This window comes from Scylla paramamosain, chromosome 5, assembly GCF_035594125.1.
Source record: "Scylla paramamosain isolate STU-SP2022 chromosome 5, ASM3559412v1, whole genome shotgun sequence".
In the NCBI taxonomy this organism is placed as follows: Eukaryota; Metazoa; Arthropoda; class Malacostraca; order Decapoda; family Portunidae; genus Scylla; species Scylla paramamosain.
In genome coordinates this window covers 10,622,139-10,631,691 of record NC_087155.1, presented here as the reverse complement: position 1 = coordinate 10,631,691, position 9,553 = coordinate 10,622,139, and the positions used below count along the sequence as shown (strand labels likewise).

Below are 9,553 nucleotides of genomic sequence, written 5' to 3'. Positions count from 1 at the left end.
TTATAAATGATTATTATTATTATTATCATTATTATTATTATAACACACACACACACACACACACACACACACACATTCAAGAGGAGATGAGAGTTCCGCTTCAATGATAAAATTACGGCAATACTCGTTGCTTGGTGGATCAAGTTGGCAATACCACACACCGCTGTTTTTCCTGGTGAATGCCACACAATCACACATTCACATAAGCCTAGGGCTTATGTGATCAAAATCCTTTATATGTTATAAGGGAAACGAGGTTAGGTTCGCACACCTGAAAGTCGTGTTGGTAACATGAGAATAAATGGAATTTTCGTGCTGTGAAGTGTGAAAGGGAAGGGAGAGGCGTGTGGCAAACAACGTGGAAAGCATCCTAGTTATCACAGCCATGAGGAAACTGCGTATCGAGGAATAAAACTCAACCATAACTGACAATAGCCAGGCAGATACAGAACATGAAGAATCTATGACGGGAGGGAATGAATCTTTCAGCGTATCACAGGGCTTATAATGAAAGCAATCCAATCACCTGTTTTTCTAATCTGCTCACGGGTCGGGATGGGTCAGCTAGACTGAAATTAACAAATAGAGAAAATGACTCGTGTAGTACTATACTAGGATTATTAGTGAATTGACATAATTCCGTATTAACTTCCACGTTTTAAAAGCTGCATATTTGCTTTTTTGGTGCACCGTGTGTAGATGTACCAAAAGAAGCATGTACGTATGTATGTTTGGATGTTTTGACAAGTTGGATCAAATAGAATCATATTTGTATTTAATGAAGCTTCCATGGCTTTCAATGCAATATTTTAAGAGTATTAGGAATTTCCTTGATTTTATGTATCTAATATATATCCTTCAACGAAAATCTTGAGGTAGTTTCTAGCAACAGCTCATGTCTCATCAAAGGACCTACCTAAAATAATCTTTACATACTTTACATCGTCTGCAACAAAATGATAACAATGAAATGCCTCGTAGGCATCTGACAGGAAAAATATTGGACCAAATATGAGCAAGCCTTGGCTGTGGATGTTTCGAAGCCGCTGTGTCCGTGGCAGCGAGAGCGCAGAAATAAACTCGAGCAGAGGCGCCGCGTAACGTAGGAAGCTTAAGTGACTCTGACGGTGCGCGATGTACTGTACGACAACTCAAGCAAGGATGATAAGCTTTCTACTTGCCTCGACTACAATTTATGCTCTTTAATGTTGTTATACGATGGAAATTAAGACGTCCACAAGATGGGTAACCTTCGTGAACTAATCATCTAGTTCTCAGCTGCTACGCCTTTGGTGCCTCCATTCCCTGGTTCACTTACTACTCCAAAAGTAATGACAACAAATTCATGCACATCAATATAGCACAATCAGGTGATTACTAACCAGTCAAAATCCCGTTACTACTTGATGAAATACTTCCTATTTCCGTCTACGAAGCAGCTGCACCGCCTTGCCCACCGCGGACACCAAAACAACAATGGCCACCAGTTCAGTCACCCAAGGAAGCTCAAGTCTCGAGGAGCATGAAACCTTAAGTAAAGCTCCGATCTGGCGATGGTGCTGCTACCTTTAGGCCAGGCCACAGACTAGCGGAGAACGTGTAGAGTTAATGGGAGACTGGTTAATTTTTTATATTCCCAGCTTTCCTCTTAAATACCTTCGTCAATAATTCTAATTTTATTCTAGTACTTTATTAGGTAAACAAATGACTTGAAGATATAATATTAAGATTTTATTCATATTAAAAATACAAAAGCAATTATTCTGAAATTTTAACAATCATTTGCTGCTTACAAAACATGCAAAACAGTATAACATACATTATGTTAAAACACATCAGAAAATAAAATAATGTCCTTTCTGTAAGAGACAACAGGGTTCAAAAGATGTTGTTTCACTTTCATATGCACAGATACTTGGCGACATTACATACATGTGTATCAAACACTAATGCATTACAGGGTGAACACATTAAGAAATGCATTAAGTGATCAACCAAAGGTCATCAATATTCTAGAGCATACATATATAGTATATAACACCACCATGAGACATTGAATGCACAGCAGGAAAGAGCAAAGTCTAAAGCTTCCTTGTCTTCACTCAGTGCTCTTGACATGCAATTTTTCGTACGGATCCGAAACGATGTATAATGATATGTTATCATTTACATATATGATGGTGGCATTTGTAATTTATTATCTAATTATGAATATATCTTTTGTGGAGAAGATATTTTTATATGGTATATTACGCAACTTCCTGTTTTTCGAACACAAGATACTGCTCTTTGAGAGCACATTTCACGTAACCATAAATATTTCGGAAAGAAAGTAAAAATATCTCTATTTGGTAAGACATCTCCGTAAGGGAAGTGGCACACACAGAACAGATGAAGCACATCATGTAAACACTGCCCGAGTTCGCTGCCTTGAACCTCAAACATGCCTGGCCTGGAGGTCTGGCGCCGCCGCCAGGAAGAGGGCGCGGCTGGCGAAAGAGAAGAACAGAGAAGCGCTTCACGAAATAGAGGTGATGGACACGGAGATCGCCTCCCACATGGAGGACGTGTTCCACGTTATCTCCCTGAAAGTCCGCTCCCCAGTGACGGAGTACGACACTATGGAGGGCGTGGTGCAGGGCGGCAGGCCTCAGGGGAAGAAGAGATGGTAAACACAGCTGCCTTGAGACCAGCAGCAGACACCAGCAAAGATTGTTGTTGGCCTTGGAGCGCATGAATGGACTTCTTTCATTGGTCATCCGTTCAGAGGCTTGTACCACTTACCGAATGAATTGATACACTAGTAGGGTTGGCGACCCCATCAGTGAAGAGAGGTGGTGCGCGCCACTGGTGGGATGGACAGTCTTCAGCACAAGACGAAACTGGACACATATTATAAGAAAGAAAGTGTGCGTGTCACACTCTCCCTCTCGGAGACTGAGAGAGTGAGTGGTGGAGTAATGCAAACATTCGAGGGCGGTGTGCTGGCTGCTGCATAACACTTCGAAAGTTGCAGCATGACTGGTGCAAGTGTGAATCCAGCGAGTAGCAAGCGTGACATGCCGCTGCCCCTGTCCCGCTACACACCATCACTTTAAGGTGTATTTATTTTGTCTTCCACTTCAGCGTACCACGGCCGAACATGTTATTTCACAAGATCATAAATGTCGTGCTTACAGTTACATGTTAAAGTAAATAAATTAACTAATGCACTGATACGAAGCCCCGACAAATGAGAGCCACTTTTGCACTTCCGGAAACTGTACTCACATTTATATGGGGTGGTTGGAACTATCACACTTCACTGTAGATAGTTAGTGTGTTCAGATGTATCGTCAATGTGCTGAGACGTTTCATTATCACAATTACTGCAATGGTCAATGTAATAATGATAATGCAGTGTTGGCTTGAAATAATTTACAATATATTCTAGCACAATAACCACCAACGGTTACAACAACACCCACAGCGCCAGTGTAAAGGCAGGAAGGCAGTGCAGTTTTGCAGATCCTCCTCCTCCTCCTCCTCCGCCTTCTCATCCTCATCCTCATCCTCCTCGTCCTCCTCCTCCTCCTCCTCCTCCTCCTCCTCCTCCTCCTCCCCCTTTTCCTCCCACTCCTCCTCCTCCTTTACCTCCCCCTCCTCCTCCTCCTCCTCCTCCTCCTCCTACTACTACTACTACTACTACTACTCTACTACTACACAACAACTATAGCAATTGGTACTATTACTTTTTTTTTCATGTTGAGCAATTGCTCTGCAGTTCTAACTCTTGAAGCTTAGATTACCACCCTTTCATATTTTGGATAATGTACATAGTTCGGTCCTCGCTCATGGTGGATGATATTTTGTGAGTGATGCCTTTGTAGAGGCTTATGCCTCACACATCCCTCCCCTTCTTTCCGCAGAACTGCACTGCGTTATAGGTCAAATTGATAGAAGGCATTTGCATATTTTTCTGCCACTCGGCAAAAGCTTGAAAAATGGCCCTCTACAGGCAGGACTCGAACTTGGTCACTGAAACTACCACGTGGGACAGCTAACCACTCTCCTCTTCTCTTCCTGTTGCTTTTCCTCCTTCCACTGTCATTACTTCGTTTTCTACAACTACTACTGAAACTACTACTACTACTACTACTACTACTACTACTACTACTACTACTACTACTATTACTGCTGCTGCTGCTGCTACTACTACTACTACTACTACTACTACTACTACATGTATCATCTACATTTTCATGTTCTCACACTCGTTATGCTATAGGCGAAGCTGGTGGCAGGTGGTGTTCCGAACCTCACAGGCACCGTTGCAGCGTAAAGACTCCCTTAACTAAAGCTCAGTTTATTCCCTTTTTACTTTGTTTCTTAGAATCCGAAGTATCTGTAGGAGTTTCCTTCTGCAAGATTCTTCATCCTTACCGCAGTTATAAAGTAAAAAATGTGCCTTCATTATCAATGTGTTTTTTTCTCAGGTGATAGGTAAGAAGCACGCTCCGCCGGTCTGTGATGTTTAGGTTTTCCACTTTAGTTTTCTCAACTCTGTCTTCCTTTTATGCCCTGAATCACAGTTGGCAAGCAGTTAACATTCTAACCTCTTGAAGAGTATCATGTGTCATTCGTACATGTAAATTATTTTGAATCATCCTTTTACTATTAACTTTTTGTAAGCGGTATAATGATTATGCTATTTTCTTTCTTTTTTTCTACCTACTATAGCTGTAGCAGCTGTGATTTTTGTTTTTTAATGCATTGTATATATATATATATATATATATATATATATATATATATATATATATATATATATATATATATATATATATATATATATATATATATATATATATATATATATATATATATATATATATATACGGTATATCAATCGTACATTTTTCTCTAACCGCTTATTTAGGAACTAATAAGAAAAATGGATGAACTTACTTGTCCGGTGCCTCTTAAGTCTTGGTTTTTCAGTTAAAGAATGGGATCATCTAAGAGAAGATTACTTAATTCTGTTCTTCAGAATTTTGCCAGCTGAGAGTGATAAAGCTTCGCAATGCTACGAAATAATTTAAAAATAATTTTGACTTACTAAACCATGTGTGTTATATGGGAAAAATTTTGCCAGTGTAATTAAAAAAATTAAAAAATTCCGTTATCTTTTTAGCCGACAGGAATTGCAGTGAAATGACCACACACACACAGACACACACACACACACACACACACACACTATTATTATTATTATTATTATTATTATTATTATTATTATTATTATTATTATTATTATTATTATTATTATTGTTCTTATTATTGTTATTATTATTATTATTATTATTATTATTTAATTTTTACAACAGATTTAATTGTCAGTTTACCTGCCATTATAAATAGGTTTTATAAAAAAGAATGGTGCATACGTTAACAGACTTCCAGCGCCTATAACAAATCTTTCCTCTAAATTTACATGTAACAGACTTATGCTGTGTCGTGTAAACGTGAACAAAATCCAATACTTTATAATAACTGAAAACAAGACGATGTAGGGTGTGTGTGTGTGTGTGTGTGTGTGTGTGTGTGTGTGTGTGTGTGTGTGTGTGTGTGTGTGTGTGTGTGTTTATGTAGGAGGGACACTGGCCAAGGGCAACAAAAACCCAATAAAAAAAAAAAAAAGTCACTCAGATGCCAGTCCCAGGAAAGGGTCCAAAGCGGTAGCAAAAAATTGAAGGATAAGTATCTTCAAACCTCCCTCTTGAAGGAATTCAAGTCATAGGAAGGTGGAAATACAAAAGCAGGCAGGGAGTTCCAGAGTTTACCAGAGAAAGGGATGAATGATTGAGAATACTGGTTAACTCTTGCATTAGAGAGGTGGACAGAATAGGGGTGAGAGTACTACTACTACTACTGCTACTACTACTACTTCTGCTAATTACTACTACTACTACGTAAAGGAAATAAGTAAAGGAAAGACCGAGGATGTTCAGTGTAGAAGAGGGGGATAGCTGAGTGTCATTGAAGAAGAGGAGATAGTTGTCTGGAAGGTTGTGTTGAGTTGATATTTGGAGGAACTGAGTTTATGAGGCATTGGACAATACTAAGTTTGCTCTGCCCCAATCAGAAATTTTAGAAAGATCAGAAGTCAGGCGTTCTGTGGCTTCCCTGCGTGAAATGTTTACTTCCTGAAGGGTTGGACGTCTATGAAAAGACGTGGAAAGGTGCAGGGTGGTATCATCAGCGTAGGAGTGGATAGGACAAGTTTGGTTTAGAAGGTCATTGATGAATAATAAGAATAGTGGGTGACAGGACAAAACCCTGAGGAACACCACTGTTAATAGATTTAAGAGAAGAACAGTGACCGTCTACCACACCAGGAATAGAACGGTCAGAAAGGAAACTTGAGATCAAGTTACAGAGAGAAGGATAGAAGCCGTAGGAGGGTAGTTCGGAAACCAAAACTTTGTGCCAGACTCTATCAAAAGCTTTTGATATGTCCAAGGCAACAGTCTCACCAAAATCTCTAAAAGAGGATGACCAAGACTCAGTAAGGAAAGCCAGATGATCACCAGTAGAGCGGCCTTGACGGAACCCATACTGGCGATCAGATAGAAGGTTGTGAAGTGATAGATGTTTCAGAATCTTCCTAATGAGGATAGATTCAAAAACTTTAGATAGGCAGGAAATTAAAGCAATTAGGATTTAGAACGGTCACCCTTTTAAGGAACAGGCTGAATGCTGGCAAACTTCCAGCAAGAAGGAAAGGTAGATGTTGAGAGACAGAGCTAAAAGAGTTTGACTAGGCAAGGTGCAAGCAAGGAGGCACACTTTCGGAGAACAATAGGAGGGACCCCATCAGGTCCATAAGCCTTCCGAGGGTTTAGGCCAGCTAGGGCATGGAAAACATCATTGAGAATAATTTTAATAGGTAGCATGAAGTAGTCAGAGGGTGGAGGAGAGGGAGGAACAAGCCCAGAATCGTCCAAGGTAGAGTTTTTAGCAAAGGCTTGAGCGAAGAGTTCAGCTTTAGAAATACATGTGATAGCAGTGGTGCCATCTGGTTGAAATAAAGGAGGGAAAGAAAAAGAAGCAAAGTTATTGGAGATATTTTTGGCTAGCTACCAGAACTCACGAGGGGAGTTAGATTTTGAAAGATTTTGATACTTTCTGTTAATGAAGGAGTTTTTGGCTAGTTGGAGAACAGACTTGGCATGGTTCCGGGCAGAAATATAAAGTGCATGAGATTATGGTGATGGAAGGCTTAAGTACCTTTTGTGGCCCTCTTCTCTATCATGTATAGCACGAGAACAAGCTGTGTTAAACTTAAGTTTGGAAGGTTCAGATCGAGAAAAAAGTGAGGAATGTACGCCTCCATGCCAGACACTATCACCTCTGTTATGCTTTCAGCACACAAAGATGAGTCTCTGACATGGAAGCAGTAGTCATTCCAAGGAATATCAGCAAAATACCTCCTCAGGTCCCCCCAAGTAGCAGGGGCAAAACGTCAGAGGCACCTTCGCTTAGGGGGATCATGAGGAGGGATTGGAGCGATAAGACAAGATACAGATATGAGATTGTGGTCGGAGGAGCCCAACGGAGAAGAGAGTATGACAGCATAAGCAGAAGGATTAGAGGTCAGGAAAAGGTCAACAATGTTGGGCGTATCTCCAAGACAGTCAGGAAGGAGTAGGTTGTTGCACCAATTGCTCTTGGTCGTGGGGGATAGCAAAGTTGAAGGCTAGTTCACCTGGATGGTCAGTGAAGGAAGAGGAAAGCAAAAGCTGGTGGTGAACAATGAAATCTCCAAGAATGGAGATCTCTGCAAAAGGGAAGAGAGTCATAATAAGCTCCACTTTGGAAGTTAAGTAGTCAAAGAATTTCTTATAGTCAGAGGAGTTAGGTGAGAGGTATACAGCACAGATAAATTTAGTTTGAGAGTGACTCTGTAGTCGTAGCCAGATGGTGGAAAACCATTCAAGAGCGTGGGCACGAGAGCAAGTTAAGTCGTTGCGCACATAAACGCAACATCCAGCTTTGGATCGAAAATGAGGATAGAGAAAGTAGGAGAGAACAGAAAAGGGGCTACTGTCAGTTGCCTCAGACACCTGAGTTTCAGTGAGGAAAAGAAGATGAGGTTTAGAAGAGGAGAAGTGGTGTTCTACAAATTGAAAATTAGATCTTAGACCACGAATGTTGCAGAAGTTAATGAAGAAAAAGTTGAGGAGAGTGTCAAGACACTTAGGATCGTCATCAGAAGGCCAGTGCGACCTGGGGTCATTTGTAGTCCCCTCCCCAGATGGGGACTCAGAAGCTGGTATAGGAGTCGCCATGAATTTTGAAATTTTGAGTGAAGGGTGTGTGTGTTATAAGGTGCTTCTAGTTTTGTGTGGAGGAAGAGAGTTGTCTTTAGAGGGCAGGCTGTGACTGCCCTCTTGTGTTGTGAGATGCAAAGGGAAACGTTCAGTGAGGTCACAGGTGGGTTTAATGATAAGTTCACAGCACCCCCCTGATCTTTAGACCTCACTGGGAGTAAGTATCGTTTCGGCAGGTGCCTACTGCCTGCCTCCTCCTGTGTGTGTGTGTGTGTGTGTGTGTGTGTGTGATTTTCAAATGTTATGTGATGGAGGCAGAGATATCAGTTCACAAAGCAACCTCGACTGATCCTGGTGTTAATAACTCAAGAAAAGGTCCAAATACGTACATGGTGATGGCCAGTGATAACCCCTCTGCGCCCCTCCACGTCTCTACACACTACCTGGAATACTTCGCCACTATAACGGCAGATATATGGCTATCTATTCATGCAATTATTATTTTTTTTTCAACAGACTTTATATCATGAAGGCAACGTCTCCTGGTTTAAATAACACACACACACACACACACACACACACACACACACACACACACACCACATACCTGGAGCTAGATACGATACCAACTAAAAAGTTTCTCTAGTCACAGCGAGTTAAGCGTGTGGTAAGTAATACTGCTAGACCGCAAACACGCTCGTCGCAGTTTGGAAGTTGAAATGTTCATACAAACTGTCATACACTGGGACACGAGCCGCCGCTGCGAAGCCTTCGTTACTAATATAGATGAATCATTGAAGATATAAATAAAAGCAAACAAATAGTATTTTTTTTGTATTTTTTTATTACTTCATCTGCGATAAACGAATACTATTATGTACTCGATGTAGTACTGAAAGGATATTGTAATATCAGCAAACAAATGAATACAGAGTTCCAGCAGCGTGTAGAATCGAGCAATATGATGTACTGATGCTGCACCAGGAATGAGCTTCGTCGCGATGATGAAGGCCCAACTTTTATGGACCTGCCAGTTTGGTGATAAAAATGCATGATGTGACATAAGAGCAGGTACTTCCTAAACATTCCTCTAAATGTGCTTGTTGGATGAAAAATGATAAACACACATGACGATGTGTATTGTCTATTTGTCCATACTATTCGCTTGTTCGAATTTGTGCATAGGGGCAGAAGGTGAGGAAGGCTGTCAGTATGAGTACCGCTATGAAATACGACCTGCC

At 40.8% G+C, this 9,553-nt stretch overlaps 1 long non-coding RNA gene across 1 annotated transcript in view; it reads right to left on the bottom strand.

Moving 5' to 3' along the window:
- The window catches only part of LOC135100302 (uncharacterized), a 150,508-nt gene extending 149,002 nt beyond the window's left edge, over window positions 1–1,506 (bottom strand). The window contains exon 1 of the long non-coding RNA XR_010268595.1: window positions 1,383–1,506. This is a non-coding gene — a long non-coding RNA (uncharacterized LOC135100302). The remainder of the gene's footprint in view (window positions 1–1,382) is intronic.
- Between the last annotated feature and the right edge of the window lie 8,047 nt (window positions 1,507–9,553).